This window comes from Pongo abelii, chromosome 10 (genome assembly GCF_028885655.2).
Source record: "Pongo abelii isolate AG06213 chromosome 10, NHGRI_mPonAbe1-v2.0_pri, whole genome shotgun sequence".
NCBI lineage: Eukaryota > Metazoa > Chordata > Mammalia > Primates > Hominidae > Pongo > Pongo abelii.
The window spans coordinates 89,184,443-89,206,805 of NC_071995.2; positions in this window are offsets into that span (position 1 = coordinate 89,184,443).

The following is a 22,363-nucleotide window of genomic DNA, read 5'->3' on the forward strand; positions in this document are numbered from 1 at the left end:
TTTGTTCATGTTCGGCCTGATAATTCTAGCTTACAGTTTTATTTAATTCTATGAAACACCAGGTGTTTGTAGTGAAAAAAATATTCAAATACATGGCCAGCCATGTGGCAGAACATGGAAATATTCTTTCACAATAATAAACACTTAAAAACACCTGACTTGAAAGCAGCCCTGACATTGGAGGCAACTGTGAATGGATGGTCTGTAATAGCGTCCTGTTGTGCATTTGACAAAAACTGATATGCACATAAAGCCTGTAGTCATTACCCTTTCATTCATCCAAAAATACTGAGTTTCTCTCATGTATTGGGATACAGATGAAAATAAAACTGACAATTCCCTGGCATTTATAAGCTCACTCTGTAATTTGGCAAGCAGGCAATAAACAAGATACTTAATAAATATAATATCAGGTAGTGATAGCCAACATAATGAAAAAACTAGCAAAGAAAAGCAGTGAAACAACTTAGAGAGATATGGAGGGTGGGAGATTTCTATTTGAAGTAGGTTGGTCAGGAAAGCTTAGGGTGAAACAGAAGACAATAAATAAAATAGGTGAAGAACCAAGTCGAATGGCAAGGAGGGTAAGAATGCATATCATGAAGGGCCTCGTATGATGTAGTAAAGAGTTTGAAATTTATTCAAATAGTGTATTTTTTTAAGTGGGGAAGCAATGGGATATGATTAGAATTTTGACAAACTACTATGGAATTTGTGTGGAGAATAGTTTTTAGGAGGAAAGATATGGGAAGAAGGGTTGCTAGTGAGAGAAGAAGATGTTGCAGAAGACCCAGTGAGAGAGGATGGTGGCTTTCACCATCCTGCAGTAGAGCTGGTAAGAAACAGTTGCTTCAGAAAACAAATTTTTTAAAGAGTCTTCATTTGTAAAGGAAAACAAAAAATAGTCATATCATTTTTGAAAAAATACTGCATTTGAAAAATACCATTTTTAATAATCAGAGAAAATATATTCTTATGAATTTCAGTCATAAGAATGAATTCATAAGAATGGACAAGGAAATCATTCTGGAAATTCCATTCAAAAGAATAAATGGAAATCATTCTGGAAATTCCATTCATAAGAATAAATTCATAAGAATGGACATGGAAATCATTCTGGAACACGGTTCAAGAGGATAGTGAAGCTGCAGTAATGAAGAAGGCAGTCAAAACAAGTGTGGTGTAAAATCTGAAAAGACTGCATAAAATTAAAAACAATTTATTTGAATTCAAACTTTCAGTAAGAGAAGAAAAATCAGAAAAGCAACTTTGTGTGAAAGACAGGCTTGATAAATTTCCCCAAACTTACAGGGAAAGTTATGAAAATTAAAATGAGAAAAAAATATAAGCACTATGAAAACAAATTCAGGAATAAAATATACTTGTTACATAAATTTTAGAATTAGAAAAGAAATATAACAGATGCCACAAGTAATTTAAAGCACAGATAAAAACAATGGAATGAGTAGATATTGACTTGCACAAATGTAAGTAGATTTCTACATACAGTTAAGAAAAAATAGTCACCTTCAAAGAAATTAAATTTTAAATGGCCTCAGATTTCTTTCTCCACAAGAATAAATACCAAAGAGAAACAAATAAAACATCTTCAGGTATTCGGGAATGTCTTTATCCATTTTGTAGTCAGAAAACATTTTAAAAGGGAATGTGAGATGACAGAGAAGGCTAACAGCTAGCAGGATTAAACAACATGGAGGCATAACAAAGGTGTAGCAATACAAAACAAATTGCTCTAATAATTTACTATGAAGATAATAAGGACCTAAATTATATAAGTAGATATGGGAAGGAGAAAACCGATTTGAGAATCACTGTACATCATGAAGTACTGTCATATGGCATGATAGTCTTCGCATAAATTGTGAATTACGAGTCACCAAACTCAGCCTCAACATTCTCATATGTTAAATGGCACAAGCAAACTCATAGGATTATGATAAAGTAATGCTGTGATTTATCTACATATCTGTCTCCTCTTCATTTAAGGAAATCAAATATGAAAGGAAGCACTGTTAATTTTCAAGCCATATTCCAATATGTGGTAGTATTTTTTCTTGCATGTATCGCTGAGGCTAAATCTTAAACATTTGGCAACTTCTTTTATTTGGAAAGTGAAGTAAAGGAAAGGAAAAATTATTCCAAGATTCCAGATCTAGATTATTAGAACACTGAATCAAAATGTCTCTGAAAGATGGAGCTTCTCAAGTATTCTCCAAATAGAATTTGCTTTCTCTTAAATTCAGGTCTACTTCAAGGTATTACTAGTAGAAATTTGGATACATAAAAGAGATGCTGTATCCAAGGAGAAAAATGATTAAACTTTGGATATATTAAAAGATAAAGTACTTTGTGATAGAACATTTATCAGTGATAGAAATCCTGATGTCAAGCAAGCACCTATAAATTTAAATGAGGAGCTTGAGAGAGGTTGAATTCGTTGTTGCATTGCCATAGAATTATTATCTTTAAATTTTTTTTTTTTTGCTGTTTGTACATTTTGCTTTAGGAAGACATTGCAAAGTGGGAGTAGAAAATCAAGAACTAATATTACATCTAATATTAGATCTAGTATCAATTGGGTTAGTAAACTATTATCAAGGAAAAGACAATGAAGCAGAGAGATTAGAGTACAACCAAAATATTATAGTAGATAGAGTGAGGCAGCAAGTGGATGCTGCCTATCTATAGTAGATGGAGAGAGTTGCAAGTGGATGCTCAACAGAGGCAAAATTAGGAGAAAGTTAAGGAGAAAGAGAATTTTTTTAATAAGTTTAAAAACTTCACACCTTTTTAATTTTAGAAGAAATAATCCATTGGCAACCTTCAAGAAAACAATGTCATTAGAGTAGTTATGATAGAAGCGAGCTGGCAGAAGGTTAAGGCAGTAAGGGGAGTGAAGATGAAGCAAAGCTATAAGTGGAGAAATCTGGAAGGGGTGCACTAGGGAGCGGCGGTATAAGGAGAGAACGATAAAATTTGAGTGATGATCAAGGTCAAATGAACAACTTTTGATTTTTCTATTGTTAACATAGTAGAGGCAATTGTGGACTTAAAAAGGGAGAATTAGTATGCCAGTCTTGAGATGATGGATGTAAGAGATCACTTTCTAGATAGGTCTTAGTTATTTCTTTATTTTCCATTCTCTCTCAATTTATTGTGACTTCCCAGAAGGCAGATGTGAATACCTTTTCAGGTTTGTGTTTTCAGGGCCTATGAAAGTACCTGGCATTTAGTGGGAATATCAAAAACATCTGCTGAAGTGAATTAAATTTAATTGTGAGGGTTCATGCTCAGGAAGTTGGTTTAATGTTAAGAAATACACAAGAAAAATTAGATAATGGGGTGGGAAACTGTACTAGTCCATTTTCACACTGTTATAAAAAAACTGCCTGAGACTGGGTAATTTATGAAGAAAATAGGTTTAATTAACTCACAGTTCCACATGACTGGGGAGGCCTTAGGAAACTGATAATCTTGATGGAAGGCAAAGGGGAACTAATACCTTCTTCACAAGGTGGCAGGAGAGAGAAAGAAAGCGAAGGGGAGAAGTTTCACTTTTAAACCTTAGATCTTGTGAGAACTTACTCATTATCACTAGAACAGCATGGGGCAAACTGCCCCCATGATCCCACCAGGTCCTTCCCATGAGGTCCTTCCCTTGACATATGAGGATTACAATTTGAGATGAGATTTGAGTGGGGACACAGAGCCAAACCATATCATTCTGCCCCTGGCCCCTCCCAAATATCATGTCCTTCTCACACTGCATAATACAATTATCCTTTATCAACAGTCCCCCAAAGTCTTAACTCATTCCAGCATTAACCCAAAAGTTCAAGTCCAAAGTCTTATCTAAGACAAGGGAAGTCCCTTCCACCCAGGATCCTGTAAAATCAAGACCAAGTTAGTTACTTCCAAGATACAGTGAGGCTACAGGCAATGGGTAAATATTCCTGTTCCAAATGGGAGAAATTGGCAAAAACAAAGGGACCATAGGTCCCATGGAAGTCCAAAACCTGGCAGGGCACTCATCAAATCTTAAAGCCCCAAAATAATCCCTTTTGATTCCATGCCTTACTTCCAGGGCATGCTGATGCAAGGGGTGAGCTCTCAAGGCCTTGGGCAGCTCTGCCCCTGAGGCTCTGTGAGGTAGAGCTCCCACAGCTGCTTTCATGGGCTAGCATTAAGTGCCTGTGGCTTTTCTAGATGCATGGTGCAAGCTCTTGGTGGATCTACCATTCTGGGGACTGAAGGACAATGGCACTCTTTTCACAGGTTCACCAGGCATTGCCCCAGTTGTGACTCTGTGTGTGGGCTCCAATCCCACATTTCCTCTTTGTATTGCCCCAGTTACGGTTCTCTATGACAGCTATACCCCTGCAGACTTCCGCCTGGGCATCCAGGCATTTCCATACGTCCTCTGAAATCTAGGTGGAAACTCACAAAGCTCAGCTCTTTTCTTCTGCACACATGCAGGCCCAACACCACATGGAAGCTGCCAAGGCTTGGGGGTTGCACACTCTAAAGCAATGCCCTGAGCTGTACATTGACTCCTTTTAGCCACAACTGCAGCTGGTGTGGCTGGGACACAGAGAACTAGGTCCTGAGGCTGTTGTACAGCAGGGCCCCGGGCCCAGCCCACGAAACTATTTTTCCCTCCTAGGCCTCTGGGCCTGTGATGCAAGGGGCTGCCTTGTAAATCTCTGACATGCTCTAGTGACATTTTTTCATTGTCTTGGCTATTAACATTCAGTTCTTCATTTCTTGTGCTAATTTCTGCAGCCAGCTTTAATGTCTCCCCAGAAAATGGGTTTTCTTTTCAACCACATGGTCAAGTTGCAAATTTTCCAAACTTTAATGCTCCGCTTCCCTTGTAAACATAAGTTCTAATTTTGAACCATCTCTTGGTGAATGATCATGATGGAACACTTTCAGTATCAGCCAGGTCACATCTTGAATGCTTTGCTGCTTAGAAATTTCTACCACCAGATATCATAAATCATCTTTCTCAAGTTCAATGTTCTACAGGTCTCTAGGGCTGGGGCAAATTGCCACCAGTCTTTTTACTAAACATAACAGGAGTAACCTTTGATCCGGTTCCCAATAAGTTCCTCATCTTCATGTGAGACCACTTTAGCCTGGATATCATTTTCCATATCACTATCAGCATTTTGGTCAAAACCATCCAACAAGTCTCTAGGATGTTCCAAACTTTCCCATGTCTTCTTGTCTTCTTCTGAGTCCTCCAAACTGTTCCAACCTCTGCTTGTTACCCAGTTTCAAAGTCACTTCCACATTTTGGGTTATCTTTATAACAGTGCCCCACTATCTTGGTAACAATTCTCTGTATTAGTCCATTTTCATTTAGCTATAAAGATACTACCTGAGACTGGTAATCTATAAAGAAAAAAGGTTTAATTGACTCATAGTTCTACATGGCTAGGGAGGCCTCAGGAAACTTACAATCACGGTGGAAGGTGAAGGAGAAGCAAGTATGTTCTTCACAGGGTGGCAGGGAGAGAGAGCAAAGGGGAGAAGTGCCATTTTTAAATCATCAGCTCTCATAATAATCACTCACTGTCATGAGAACAGCATGGGGGAAACTGCCTCCATGATCCAATCACATCCCACCAGGTCCTTCCCTTGACAGGTGAGGATTACAATTTGAGATGAGATTTGGGTGAGGATGCAGAGTCAAACAATATCAGAAGGGGTCAAAAAAAAAAAAAAAAAAAAAGGCGGGAGTCAGAGTTGACACAGTCCTGAAATGTTGAGCCAAGTGTTTACGGATCAGCATGTAGTTGTGCTAGAAGTGTCAGAATTTAAGGTTAAAGATGAAGTAAAGACCAACGTTCAAATCAAGAATCTGGACAATAGGCAGGAAGAGTCAAAAAATCAGTAGATTATTCTAGCATTCTCCATCCAGTAAGTCTTTACACCCTTCTTCTGCACTGGGGCAAATCCCTATGCAGGAACAGACACAACTTAAAATAAGAACAAGAAGATGATGTAGTTCTCAGGAAACTAAATTCAAGGAGAGAAAGAAAGACAAAAACAAAATAATGTAAATTAGAAAAAAAATTTAGGAAGCTGATATAGTTTGGCTGTGTCCCCACACAAATCTCATCTTGAATTTTAGCTCTGTTAATCCTCATGTGTTGTGGGAGAGACCCAGTGGGAGGTAACTGAATCATGGGACTGGGTTTTTCCCATGCTGTTCTTGTGATAGTGAATAAGTCTCATGAATCTGAAGGTTTTAAAAAGGGCAGTTCTGCTGCACACTCTCTCTTGCCTGCCAACATGTAAGATGTGCCTTTGCTCCCCCTTCACCTTCCACCATGATTGTGAGGCCTCCCCAGCCGTGTGGAACTGTGAGTTCATTAAATCTCTTTTCCTTTATAAATTACCCAGTCTCGGGCATTTCTTCATAGCAGTATGAAAATGGCCTAATACAGAAATTGAATTGTGTATGGTAGTCAGATCCAAAAAAATCAGTTAAGAAATAGGAAACAAATATAAATGAATCACCAGAGGGAAGTTTCTTCTTCCTAAAGCTATAGAAAAAAGATGAGAGCTTAGATCCAGAAATAAAGTTGTCTAGTTGAAAATGAGGAAAAAGTCTCATTTCATGTCAGTGTACTTAAATCTTCTTGAGGATGTGACATGTTGGGTCGACAGGTCAAAGGAGAATGACAAATTGAAGATGTTAAAGAAGAGTTGTTCTTGAGGGAGATTCATAATATAAACAGTAATTACACACACACACAAAGACACACACACAGCTCCTGAGAACATGTGCCCAAGGTGGTGATGGCGCAGGAGGCAGGCAAATGCCTATGCAGACAGGGGTGAAAGCCCACCCCAAGCCAAAGACAGTTTACAGCCTGAAAGCCAAGCTACAAGTCAAATCCATGGACAGGATTGAGAACCTGTCTTCCTGTTTGGTGTGCTTTCCTCTAATTGATCCCTACCCTTGACAGATTTGACATATACCTGCCTTTTCCTAATGGGTTTTATATACTGTTGTACCCACCTTTGAGTGGTGTCTTCGCATTAACCTTTTTGCATACTCACAAACCAATCAGCATGCAATTCCCATTCTGAGTCCGTAAAATGCCACAGACCCAGCCACAGGGAGACAGAAACCACCCAACAGCAGGAATGTGGAACCACCATAGGGCATCCCCTCTCCACTGAGAGCTGTTCCATTACTCAAAAAGTTCTTCTCTGCCCGTCCTCAAACTTCGATTTTCAGTGTATCCTCATTTTTCTTGGAAGCGGAACAAGAGCTCAGGAACCATTGAATGTGGGCACAAGCTATAACACAGGTGAGCTTAGTGGGTGGGGCACCTCCAGCAGCAGGCTGAGGTGGAGGAGGGGGGCAGGGGACAGAGGGGTTTGGGGGAGGGGGAAGGGAGTTTGTGGGAGGGGGAAGAGGGGAACATTGCTGGCCATGGATTTGCCCAGTTGGTAAAGTGGCTGAGAAATTCCTGCATCACTGGTTGGGCTACAGCTTGGTTTTATACATTTTAGGCAGACATAAGGTATCAATCAATACGTGTAAAATGTTCATTGGCTCAGTCTGTAAAGGTGGGACAACTTGAAGTGTGGTGGGGAGTGGTACTTTCAGATCATAGGTTGATTCAAATATTTTCCTATTGGCAATTGGTTGAAAGAATTTATCTAAAGATATAGAATCCATAGAAGGAAGGGTCTGATTTAGGATAAGGGGCCATGGAGACCAAGGTTCTCATTACTTCTCTTATTATGCAACTGGGCCTTCCAGGTAGCAGACTTCAGAGAGAATAGATTGTAAATGTTTCTTTTCAGACTTCAAAAAGTGCTAGATGCTTAGTTAATTCTCTCCTGGATCAGGAAAAAGACCTGGAAAGAGGAGACGATTATCTACAGAGTGTAGATTTTCCCCCCATGAGACAGCTTTGGAGGGCCATTTCCAAATATGTCCAATATATTTTGGGGTAAAATGATCTTTTTTCAGGGCCTGTCATCAGTCAGGTTGGTATTTTATTGCTACAAAGATTATATTTTGTCACCCTTAAAAACTGTTTTAATGTTAATGCTGGTCAACTGTGTATGAATTCCAAAGGGAGAGAGGTATAGAAAGGCAGGTTCAACCACCCATTTCCATCACGGCCTGAACAAATGTTTTAGGTTTACTTTAGAAATGACCATGGCAGAGAGGAGGGATGCATTCAGTTGAGTGGGGGTTATAATTTTATTTTCGGTTTACATTAGTTTATGACAATTGAAAAAAGCAAGCAGTAAAAATGACCCCAAACTAAGATTGCTTCAAAAGAAACTTACCATTATGATAAAATTATATATAAACACATTATAAAATTTATATAGTAATATATAGAGAGGCAGCTATTGTAAGATGTATATAGTTTTAGTTGGATAGTGCGGGTGTAGTTATTTGCAACCTGTTTTGTTTTTGTTTCTTTACATTTATCCTTTAAAGGGGACTAAGTATTAATCTCTTTAACTATATGGACCAGTGGGTTTTATGTTTCACTAAGTATCCATTACACAATGTGAGATAAACAAAAATGTAGTATCCTTTTTTTGCTGTTACTTTGTAAATATTTTTTTACTAGAATAACTGACTGAATTGTCATGAGCTTCCTTCCCTGTATCACAAAAATTATCTTCTGCATAAAAACTTCTAAGGTTTATATCAAAATGTAATTTAAAATCATATTTTTTCTACTTTATTTGAAATCAAATTGTTTATTTTTCCTTTGCTTTTCTACTATCAAAAATACTTTCTCTACTATTATTTTAATGGTTCATTTCTACATTGACTTGCCTTGTTTTTTCCAACGTCATTTTAGTAATTTACTGAACTTTAATGGAACAAAATGTGAGTTATATTCTCTAGGTCTAAGAACATATACCTTTAATGCCTAAATGTGCTACACAATCAGGTTCTTAAGAGAGTTGAATTCAAGACATTAAAAGCACAGAATCAGCCTCATACCAACGTTTTATGAATCTCTAGGGCTATTTAGAGTAACCACTGATCAAGAAAGTTCAACAAATCCAAAACAACAAAAAATATAAATTAATATTTTAAAAATCTAGGTACATTACCAAATTATTTAAAACCAAGGATAAAAAGAAAATATTTAATCATCAAAGAAAATAATACATTATGTAAAGAACAGCAACAATACATATGAGAACTGATTTCTCATTTGAAAAATTGAATGCCAAATATAATGAAATAATGTTTAGAATTATAAAAGAAAAACTATACATAAAAGCTAATCAAATCTCTTTCCTTTATATGCCACAAAAGAAATGCAAAAAGAAGTTCTTCAAACTGAAAGAAAATGTACCAGATAGAAATTAAAATATATAGACAAAAATCGAGAGTACTGGTAATGGTATAAAAGGTATCCGTGAACATAAATAAAAATAAATGTTTTTCTCTCTATTAAGAAACATTTAAAGGTCAACTCACAACTTAAGTAAAAATATTAACAATGCATTTTGTGGTTTAGTATATGTAAATAAAATGTGTGTTAACAACATATATATAATAAAGAATGAGGATAAATGGGTGAATAAAATAAAACTCTTGCAGGATTGTTACATTTGAAGTCCTTTAAAAATAATTTAAAGGTAGATTCTGATAAGTTAGGGCTGTACTTTTAATATCCAGAACAAGCATGATACAAGGTATAGCTAAAAGTCAACAGAGGATTTGGAATGGAATACTAACATTGATTTCATTTACCAAAAAGAAGACAGGAAACAAGAAACAAAGAAGCCAGGAACATTAGGAATAAATGGAAAACAAATAGAGCAAGATAGTAGACTTAAAGTACCACTAACAATTAGATTAAATGTAACCATACAAAAGAATCCATTAAAAAAGCAGAGATTGTCAGAACTTAACTACATACTGTTGATAAGAAATACACTTTAAATTTACGGACACCAAGAAGTAGAAAGAAACATGGGAAATTGATACATCTGGAAAACAATAAGCATAAAGAAGACTGTGTGGCTATGTCAATATGAAAGGTGACTTCAAAAAGTGATCATGAACAGTAAAAATAAGAACATTTAATAATGTTCATCAAGAAGAAATAACAATCCTAAGTAACTCTTATAAAAAGGCTTCAAAATACATAAAGCAGAAATGGTTATAACTGAAGGGAAAAGAATAGATGAATCCACAATTTTATTGGAAATTTAAATGTCTCTTTCTTATTAATTGGTAACACAAATAGGAGAAGAAAAATCAGTAAGAATATAGATGATTCACATTTATAGACTATTATAACCATTTTGCAGTATACACATTGTTATTGAGGGCAAAGGAAGCATTTGCCAAGTTACACAGTAGTCCCACATTATCCACAATTGTAATTTCTGTCGTTTCAGTTACTTGTGGTCAACCACAGCTTACGTAGGGTTCCAGACCTCATAAACCAGTCTAGTGGGAGAGACAGATATTGATAGCATAATAAGTCCTATATACATTGAATAAAAAAAGAGAATAATATCAAAACTTTTTTTTACTGTTCTTATTTTAACCCAACAAAAATTTTCCTCCTTGATTTTATAAAAAGCTGATGAAAATAATATGTATTCTTGACTAAGGGTTAATCGTATATACAGCATATATAATATGCAATAATGAAATCAATTTATACATATAAAAGCCAAGATAAAGTTAAAATAATTGTGTATAATGACATATGTAATAGCCTAATTAACTTATACATATATTTGTAATATGTAGGATGGTAATTTTTACATAAAGCTATATGTGTACTATATATGTGATTTAAAAGATAAAACATTTATATATATGTGATTTATGTATTTATATGTAGACATATATAATATTACTTTAGCCTAAACTGTGAGATTTATGAGCATGATTAGCTTTATCTGTGTATAAACACTTCCAATATAAACATCTATTTCTACCTTTTCCCCAAATTGAAATATTTAATACCCAAAGTGCAACAATTGTCTGAATCTTAATCAGATTATTCTATCCAGGATCTTAAGGCATTGCTTTCTGTTTCTTTTGTCATTATGACCCAACTGAATTGCTACTTTTATTGTCATTTATTGTAGAACCACCTGTTCAAGCATATGTTGCTGACATTCAGAACGTGCCCATTTTCACACATTTTCACCCATTGTCAACACCAAGATGTCAACCACGTGTGCAGACATGTAAATAAATGTAAATGTTTGGCATAACAAGCCAGCCTGGAAGCACCCAAACCCCCCTTATATCTTTTGCAGCTACCTCTTTTATAGTATGATCTAATACATTTCTGCCTTTTTTTTCCCTTTAATTCTTTTAAAACATGGGCACATTAAGGGTGCTATTCTTTCTTACTTGCTGACTTTATTGTATTTCTTATGTCATCTTCTTTTCAGTTATTCATAATGTTGACTTTTGCAGATATTTGTGATCTTGGGAGAGTCACTTCACCTCTCTGAGTCCCAGATTCCTCAGCCTGTAACACGAAGATAAAGATATTTACTCTGGAGGGATTATGTAAGAATTCAATGCAATAATGTGTGTAAAGAACTTAGCACAGTGCTCAACATCAAGGTCCATGGTAATCACTAATCTGGTTTCATATTTCAAAGCGTAGCTTCTTTAAGTCTTCCAAATTGTGTCCCTCCTTTCTTTGCTACTCCAGGTAACTGCTTATAGTATTTCAACTATTCTTCATTATATATTAATTTAATCATCTGACAAGTTTTGTCCTTTACCTTTGAAGTCTTCAGCATTTCTTTCTGGGAAGTTGTCCTGAATAAATATTGATGCAACAAAAATACCATTCTGACCCTGATTATTTTCTTCTTGGGTAAAAATTAGGGTTTCCTTAATTTATTTACTTTGCACCTGGACTGATTATCTTGGTTTGTTAGAGTAAGGGCTAAATAAGGTGAGGACCAGAAGTTCATTCCCTGTTTAGGTCAGTCAGGGTTACACTGAAGACATATTTCTTCCGTGCTTACACATGTGCCCCTAATCCTGACCATCTGCTTAGCAAATGAGCAGAAGGGCACAGTAGGTAACAGTGGACTGTAGTATAAAACACAATCCCAGAGCTAAGCACTGTATCCCACTAATCACAACATCATCATATTTAAAGATGAGAGCACAGCTGAGCAGATGTCTTGGGTGTGATCCAGGAACAATACCAATGGGAGTGAGTAGAATGAGAAAAATGAAAGCTTTAGATGAAGTGGCATCCAACCAGGATCCTGAATATGCTGATTTAGATGTATCTTTTATTCTAAATTATTTTAAAGGACTAAAAAACTAAGCAAATTTTAGCTTTAATGACTTTTCAGTTGATCCTCTGTAAGACGTTCAAGTGAACATCTATTTGATATTTTTATACTCAAAATGAAAAGCCAATTTCATATATATTTAGCAACAGTTAAGTTACCCATTAAAATAAGGATGGTGTGCTCTTGGTTTCTATTTGTCATGTTTGTTCTATCTTGGTATTTTTTTCTTTAACCAGAAGATATTAAATAAAATTTTCATTCAATTAAATAATTTGAATTATAGCCATGAAAGGGATAGTATTTGGCAAACAGCTTAAGAGACGTCCTGCCTCTCATCACCTTCTGAATTTTAATTAGGCAAATATATATTAGGTTCTGTGTCAGAGCACTCTGCCCAAAAGATAGAGCTGCACCATTAAAATCAAAAGGCACAAACGTCAGCAGAACACAGAGACACTGGGGTTTCTAATAAGAAAAACTTCATTAAGGGAATGGTGCTTTTTACCTCATTCTATTTTTATTCCCTGTCACAGAAAATGATGAGAATCTCAGTTTTTTCAAAGACAGAAAACAAAGGTGTTCACAAATGAATTGCATTTATGTATATGACACTTTATCTTCAGGGGACAGTTTGATCAAGTTACCAGCTTATGGTCTTTGAAATGCTAATGAGATTTTTCCATACAGAGGCAAGCAGTCTTTTTTTTTTCCCTATGAACAACAAAAAAAGTTTCATTTATCAAAGTATTTGCCCTATGTGCTTACCTTTTTGAGTTTGTTTTGGTTTTCATTACAAATATGGCACATACCACTTTTAGCATTCAACAATTAAATCAATGGTTGGGAACCTTTTGGGAAGGACATGCCAAGTCTTCCTTTATCCTCTCTGATGTAAGAGTTTGTGAGCCATCAGTGTAGCTTATGATTAGGATGTCTATTTATAAAATGTAAATATTTCATATAAGCAAATATGATTTAATATGTTTATGAAGGTTTTTTAATTAAATGGGAATACAGACAATGCATATGATCCCTGACTTTGCTTTTCTTTGTAAAAATTTCAGGAGAAAAGTCACCTCTTGTGGGGGTCCTGATAAGTCATATTTTTTACTCTGTTATTCCTGGGACAGCTGTTGGGAACAGAAGATTTTAAGAGGGTGCATGGTTCTGGTTTGCTGGAATCAGGGACTGTTTTATTTCGTTTTTGCAACCTGTGTACTAGTTATATAAGGGGTATTCGATGATGGCTGTTTAAATAAATACAACTAGCTTGGAAATATATTTTCCAGATATGGTTGTATTAAGGTATAGTTGCATTCAATTATAGTTTTCTCCCAATTTGCTGTGTATCTTTGCAACCCCTCTTCCATAGAAATATGACTGAAGCCAACTATCATGTCTACATTTCACAAAACAGCCTTAATCCAACCCAATGTCTGATAAACTGCCAAAGCCCATGGATATGTCTCTAATTAGAAACACAGAGGCCCGGTGAGTTGACTTACGCCTGTAATCCCAGAATTTTGGGAGGCCAAGACAGGTGGATCACCTGAGGTCAGGAGTTCCAGACCAGCCTGACTAACATGGTGAAACCCCATCTCTACTAAAAATACAAAAATTAGCCAGGCATGGTGGCAAGCCTTATAATCCCAGCTGCTTGGGAGACTGAGGCATGAGAATCACTTGAACCCAGGAGGTGGAGGTTGCAGTGGGCCGAGATTGAGCCACTGTACTCCAGCCTGGGAGATAGAGTGAGACTCTGTCTCAAAAAAAAAAAGGAAGAAAGTAACACAGAATATTAACCTTCTAGGCACTCACCCTGAAAATATACCATAACTCTCAAATGTCTAGTATTTAGAAAATTCCAAACATATAATAAGTACTCAATAAAGATGGCTTAAAAGAGATATATCTATTCTTTAAGATATACTAAATTTTATTTATTCATCGAAACCAATAAGTAAAAAAATGTTTTCATGGCTTCAGTCCCAATGGCAGGAAAACTGCAACCCTTAAAAATATTGAGTATTATTGTTTCTGCTACACCTTCCTATTGATTTTATTTTATCTTGTTTTTTATTCTTTTCATATTCATATTACTTCAAAAACAATTGTAAGAAGATTATTTTATACTTTGTATATTGTATATACATTTTGTAACATACCTCAGATCCTATGGGGGATAAAGATGCCATAAATATGTCTACAGAATTTATTTTTTTTGCTACTCTTCTACATAGTACAGTGCCTAGCCCGTAAGTGTTCAATAAATGATTTGTAATAGAACTGAACTAACTAATTAAGCAACTACCATGGATTATGAAAATGCTCATTTGGAGGCTACAATAAATAAATGAGGGTCAGAGTTTGGAAACTCTTGCATTAGGTATGATCCAATAGTGAAAACAGACAGGTAGGAGTAACTTCATTAGTTGTACAATCTCTTTTTGAACTGATATGAGGGAAATAATATATGAAGTTAGCTATATCTTACTTCAGAAGCAAAGGAAAGTTTTAATTTAAAAGCCCATTTTTGTTTAGGAGACAAAAGTAAGTGAATTAATTCATGAATTCTAGAGGAACAAATTAAGCATTTGAACAAGTTAAGCGTTTGTGATATTATAAAATATTCTGGTGAAATTTTTGTTTGGCTGTGAGCTTTTCTATACTGAAATATGATGTGTATTTTATATGTAACAATTTACTTTTGTGTCATAAATGCTAATTATATCAGGCATGACCCATTAATAAAATCAGAATTTTAAAAGGGGGAATCTTTCAGCTTCGGAACCATTTCACAGGATCTATAGCTAGGTCAAGGAAGTTTCCAAGTCAATACTGTATAAGATTTTCTTGTGTAATTCTTTATATGTTCCAGTTTTCTATTGATCATTTCAGAAAAAAAGTCTTTAAACTAAAAATACATAGCCTTTCTACAATATACCTATGTTTAGAATATAAACCAGATAAATTCTTAATTATTTCCAAATATTTATAAATAAATAAATTGACAAATGTGGTCATCCTACTTAATTTAAGGTTAATATTTTGAGGCACAGTCAAAGAAGGTAGGAAAGTCTTAGTCTGTCAGAATCCCAGGATTCACTTGATAAACATCAGAACTATTTCACTTAGTCGTACAAAGCCATTATAAAGGCAAAATAAAGAGTCCACTTGAGACTCTTTCAACTTTTACAAAGTAATTAAGTAGTTTCTAAAGCTTTATTTTATCTCCCAGTCTCTTAGCAGGAACAGAATTAGGATTAGTGCCCAACATCTTTTTCCTATGAAGAATGATTGTTCAAATGGTTAGAGTGTGATGCTACTGAGGACCCTATCACTGGTTTGAGTATTCCTTGAGTTAGCTGGATTTGCTCCAAAATAACTAGTCACAGTTGGTCCCCATCTAGAAACTACGATCCCTGTCCTAAAAGCCTTAGAATCATATAACATTAAAACTAAAAATAATATTACTTTATGCTGTAATAAATAATTGCCATCAAATGATTCACTTCATCATATAAAATTTTTATGTATTTTGCAGATAACGTTAAGGCTTGCAGGTTAAGTAAACTGACAGATGTTACAAGCTAGTGTCAGAACCAGGATTTCTACCAAGTCTGTAAAATCCAAAAGCTATGAAATTAAGCCTTATGCCAGTGTTTCTCCTACTTAAAAGTTTGCGGATATATTCTCAGGGGTTTGAGAATTCTATCTAAGTAACAATGAATGGCTGGCATTAGTTCAGCATTTTCTCATGAAAGAAGCAATAATTGGCCCATATCTAACATTGTATTAAAGAATTATTTTGCCTCCATATTTTTTAGTATTCATTGATCAGAATGTCCAGTCACTCTGATAGGCATTGGGGACAGATCAGAAATTAAGCACACAAAAATACTTGTCTCATGCAGTATGCCTTTCAGTGATGTAAGACAGACAATAAACAATAAATAAATAAAAATGCATATAATATAGTGATGTTATTAAAAAATAAAACAGGGCATGGGGGAAACAAAGAGATCCAAGGGGTTATGGGGTTACATTTTAAAATAAAGTTGTTAATAAAGACCTCATTAAGAAGGTGATATTTAATCCAAAAACTGAGTGGGATAATCTAGTGGAGCACGTCTTGAGGTTATCTGGAAATCCAGATTACGGGCAGTCCTAGTAGAGAGCGTGAGGCTTCAAGTTGTTGGCTGAAATAGAGGATTAGCAAATAATTTATTGTACAGGTGCAAAATGAGCAAGGTGAAAGTAGTAGGAGAAAGAAGGAATGTGGATAGTTTAAGAAGGAATGGGAGCACTTGGAAGGTTTTGAGCAGAGCATTAAACTCATGTGGGATATTTGGAAAAAATTACTCTGACTGCACTTTCAAAAAAAGAGAGTAAATGTACAAAATAAGAAGCAGTGAGTCAGTCAGGATGCTATAGCAAATGTCCAAGAAAGAGAGGTTTGGCGGCTTGTTGCCATCACATGGGAGACGTTGGTGACTTAGAAGAGAATGAGAATGATGAGATGGTGGCTAGAATCTGGATATATTTTAAGGGTAGAGCAAAGAGGATTTTTGGTAGTGAGAGGTGAAGCCAGCTGGGCTTCTGGGTCAGGTAGGGACTTGGAGACTTTTCTGTCTAGCTAAAGGATTGTAAATGCACCATTCAGCACTCTGTAAAAACGCACCAATCAGCGCTCTGTGTCTAGCTAAAGGTTTCTGAACACACCAATCAGCACTCCGTAAAATCGCACCAATCAGCACCCTGTGTCTAGCTAAAGGATTGTAAATGCACCAATCAGTGCTCTGTAAAATGGACCAATCAGTGCTCTGTAATAAAGGACCAATCAGCACTGTAAAATGGACCAATCAGCAGAATGTGGTTGGGGCCAAATAAGGGAATAAAAGCTGGCCACCAAGCCAGCAGCGGCGACCTGCTCGGGTCTGCTTCCACCTTGTGGAAGCTTTGTTCTTTCCCTCTTCACAATAAATGCTGCTGCTCACTCTTTGGGTCTGCACTACCTTTATGAGCTGTAACACTCACTGTGAAGGTCTGCGGCTTCACTCCTGAAGTCAGCAAGACCACAAGCCCACCGGAAGGAAGAAACTCCGGACACATCTGAACATCTGAAGGAACAAACTCCGGCCACACCATCTTTAAGAACTGTAACACTCACTGTGAGAGTCCGTGGCTTCATTCTTGAAGTCAGCGAGACCAAGAACCCACCAGAAGTAACCAATTCCAGACACAGTAGGAGGGTGTGTATTGAATGCATGGCTAAAGATGTCTCCAAGTTTTAACGCCTAAGAACTTAAAAGTAAGTTGTCATTTATGAGATGAGGAAATCTTTGTGAAAATAGAGTTTGGGAAAGGAAGAAACAAATTTACAGATTTGAAGATGTTTTTGTTTGTCATTGATATGTTAGGTTTGGAATGCCTATTAGTCATCCAAGTGGAGTTATTAGTGAAGTTCAGTATACGAGCCTGAAAGAAATGTGGGCTGGAGATGTAACTTTGGAAGCTAATAGCATAAAGATGGATATATGGGCATGAATATGCAAGAAAGAGAAGGATACACTGAATAATGTGTATAGATAGGAATGAGTTAGGAGAACTTAGCCATACACCTCTAATTTTAGAGGTCAGGGAAATTAGAAGGAATCAGCAAAGGAAAGGAAAGAAAAGGAAAATGAGGAAGCAACAAGAGAAATGGAAGAAAAGCTAGAAAGTACTGCCTACTGAAAGCCAAACAACAATGTTTCAATTGTAATCAAATGTGTCTTATGCTGCTGGTTGTTAAATATGAGGAAGACTAACAACTAAGCCTTGGATTAGCAACTTGGGGTCACCAGTCATCTCACTAAGAGGTTTGAATCAAGAGGTGGCCTCCAAGCCTAACAGAAAGACATTATAGAGAGCAATATTTTATTTCTTAATTAAGCTAATAAAATGAGAATGTGATTTGTTACCATGGCAGTATTGTGTGTGGTGTATTTTTATTTGCTTCAAGGAACAATTTTTCATTATGTAGCAACTTTAAAATTTTGCAGTTACATTTTAGGGCACACTATTTGATTGATGGACCCATCTAAATAATAATTATTAGATTTAAAAATTATTCATTACACAAAAGAAACACTAAAGCAGTGGTCATTTTACTTTTATAGATTTGTTCATTTTTAATTTGTAAATACATTTAGTTTCATTGTTTTTATTAAATTCGTAAGCATAAGGAGTTTATAGCTAGTAGGTTTGATCATATTTATTTAAAATCACAACAAAAGAAAGTTAAATCAACAAGATGGAGTATCAGAAAATTGTTTTTCCTAAGAAGAAAGCTGGACATTGCTCAATAATAACAAACTACACCATACTACACTGTTTCCTAGCAGGCATTAATCAAGGTTGGAAGGAAAGGAAACTATTATTATTGTCAACTATAAAATATCATAGGTTTACGTGAGTGGAGGAGCAGAATACACCACCCCAATATACACCACTTTGGCATAGGTATATTTTGAGCTAAATATATTTTTAAAACTGAAACAAAAACAAAACATCAGGTGTAGGAAGGACACTCTGACACTCTGTTTCTCTTCCTAAAAGCAGAAGATGGAAGATGTCTTAGGTATATTAGGAAAAAAAGTAAAATTATTGTTACCGGGAACAAGAAGTTGAGATCAAGAGAATCCTGTACAAACAGATCTCCTCAAAAGAATTCGTATTTTTTAAGTTGTTTCTTATTTGCATAAACTTATGGAGTACGAGTGTAATTTCATTACATGGATAGATTGCACAGTGATGGCCAGGGCTTCTTTTATTGCACTAGCCTGTCCAAATAGTTCAGTTACTTTTTTAAAATTGTCTGTCTTTGTTCGAACTAAACATTCAGGTTCAGGAAAAACATTCAGGTTTTTTGTCACTTCATTTTGGGTCATTATTTCCATATGAGGATTCCTGTGCCTCATCAAGCTTACATTGAATATATTTGTTTGCTTTTTTCCTGCTAAGCTGTTTTATGTTAATTTAATTCCTAGGCTCTCACAAAAATGCATAAGAAGGTAGAAGTAAAATTTAGCCTCCCTGACATGAATAATAAGTTTATAGAACGCTGTTTGACATATAAGTGTAATTTAAGTGTTTGCTATTGTTATTACTGAAAATATGGGAGATATTGAGTATTTGGAAAGCTGCAAAAATTATTTTGCATTTAATTGTATAATAATATAATCCTAGTTCCATAAGAAACTTCCACTTCTTATGATTTTGTATACCATCCTCAGTTAGAAACAAAGTAAAAAATTAGATACTGAAAAAAAAATTGTGAAATATAACAGATCCTGAAATTATTTTACAAAGACGATATATAGTATTCTAAGTTTGGGGCTCTTGGCATCTTAATTTTGATTTTAATTTTAGCTATTAAGGTTAATAATTGCATCACAAGTTTTTAAGTTTGTCTTGGTGGTTTGTGCCTCATATTTCATGCCATTATATGAAAAAATCATGTTTGTGTGCCTTCAACTGAAAGAAGTTGGCATCTATTAACAAAATATATATATATATGAGATTTATCTTTTCTTTTTATTGTTATTATTCTTTAAGGTATGGGGTACATGTGCACAACGTGCAGGTTTGTTACACAGGTATACATGTGCCATGTTGTTTTGCTGCACCCATCGACTCGTCATTTACATTAGGTATTTCTCCTAATGCTATCCCTCCCCCAGCCCCCCACCCCCTGACAGGCTGCAGTGTGTGATGTTCCCTGCCCTGTGTCCATGTGTTCTCATTGTTTAACTCACACTTATGAGTGAGAACATGCGGTGTTTGGTTTTCTCTTTTTGTGTTACTTTGATGAGAATGATGCTTTCCAGTTTCATCCTCATCCCTGCAAAGGACATAAACTCATCCTTTTATATGGCTGCATAGTGTTCCATGGTGTATATGTGCCACATTTTCTTTATCCAGTCTATCATTAATGGACATTTGGGTTGGTTCCAAGTCTTTGCTATTGTGAACAGTGCTGCAATAAACATACATGTGCATGTGTCTTTATAGTAGAATGATTTATAATCCTTTGGGTATATACCCAGGAATGGGATTGCTGGGTCAAATGGTATTTCTGGTTCTAGATCCTTGAGGAATTGCCCCACTGTCTTCTATAATGGTTGAACTAATTTACACTCCCACCAACAGTGTGAAAGCATTCCTATGTCTCCACAGCCTTTCCAGCATCTGTTGTTTCCTGACTTTTTAAAGATTGCCATTCTAACTGGTGTGAGATGGTATCTCATAGTGGTTTTATTTGCATTTCTCTAATGACCAGTGATGATGAGCATTTTTTCATAAGTTTGTTGGCAGCATAAATGTCTTCTTTTGAGAAGTGTCTGTTCATGTCCTTCGCCCATTTTTTGATGGGATTGTTTTTTTCTTGTAAATTTGTTTAAGTTCTTTGTAGAATCTGGATATTAGCCCTTTGTCAGATGGATAGATAGATAGATTGCAAAAATTTTCTCCCATTCTGTAGGTTGCCTCTGATGATAGGTTCACTCTGATGATAGTTTCTTTTGCTGTGCAGAAGCTCTTTAGTTTAATTAGATCCCATTTGTCAATTTTGGCTTTTGTTGCTATTGCTTTTTGTGTTTTAGTCATGAAGTCTTTCTCCATGCATATGTCCTGAATGTTATTGCCTAGATTTTCTTCTAGGGTTTTTATTGTTTTAGGTCTTACATTTAAGTCTTTAATACATCTTGAGTTAATTTTTGTATAAAGTGTAAGGAAGGGATCCAGTTTCAGCTTTGTGCACATGGCTTGACAGTTTTCCCAGCACCATTTATTAAATAGGGAATGACTTCCCCATTGCTTGTTTGTGTCAGGTTTATCAAAGATCAGTTGGTTGTAGATATGTGGTGTTATTTCTAAGCCTATATTCTGTTCCACTGCTCTATATATCTGTTTTTGTACCAGTACCATGCTGTTTTGGTTACTGTAGCCTTGGAGTATAGTTTGAAGTCAGGTAGTGTGATGCCTCCAGCTTTGTTCTTTTTGCTTAGGACTGTCTTGGATATGTGGGCTCTTTTTTGATTCCATATTAAATTTAAAGTAGTTTTTTCCAATTCTGTGAAGAAAGTCAGTGGTGGCTTGATGGGGATAGCATTGAATCTATAAATTATTTTGGGCAGTATGGCCATTTTCATGATATTCATTTTTTCTATCCATGAGCATGGAATTTTCTTCCATTTGTTTGTGTCCTCTTTTATTTCCTTAAGCAGTGGTTTGTAGTTTGCCTTGAAGAGGTCCTTCACATCCCTTGTAAGTTGGATTCCTAGGTATTTTATTCTCTTTGTAGCAATTGTGAATGGAAGTTCACTCATGATTTGGCTCTCTGTTTGTCTGTTATTGGTGTACAGGAATGCTTGTGATTTTTGCACATTGATTTTGTATCCTGAGACTTTGCTAAAGTTGCTTATCAGCTGAAGGAGATTGGGGCTGAGATGATGAGGTTTTCTAAATATACAATTATGTCATCTGCAAACAGAGACAATTTCCTCTTTTCCTAATTGAATACCTTTATTTCTTTCTCTTGCCTGATTTTCCTGGCCACAACTTTTAATACTATGTTGAACAGGAGTGGGGAGAGAGGGCATCCTTGTCTTGTGCAGGTTTTCAAAGGGAATGCTTCCAGTTTTTGCCTATTCAGTATAATATTGGCTGTGGGTTTGTCATAAATAGCTCTTATTATTTTGAAATACATTCCATCAATACCTAGTTTATTGAGAGTTTTTAGCATGAAGGGCTGTTGAATTTTGTCAAAGGCCTTTTCTGCATCTATTGAGATAATACTGTGGTTTTTGTCATTGGTTCTGTTTATGTGATGGATTATGTTTCTTGATTTGTGTATGTTGAACCAGCCTTGCATCCCAGGGATGAAGCCGACTTGATCATGATGGATAAGCTTTCTGATGTGCTGCTGGATTCAGTTTGCCAGTATTTTACTGAGGATTTTCACATCGATGTTCATCAGTGATATTGGCCTAAAATG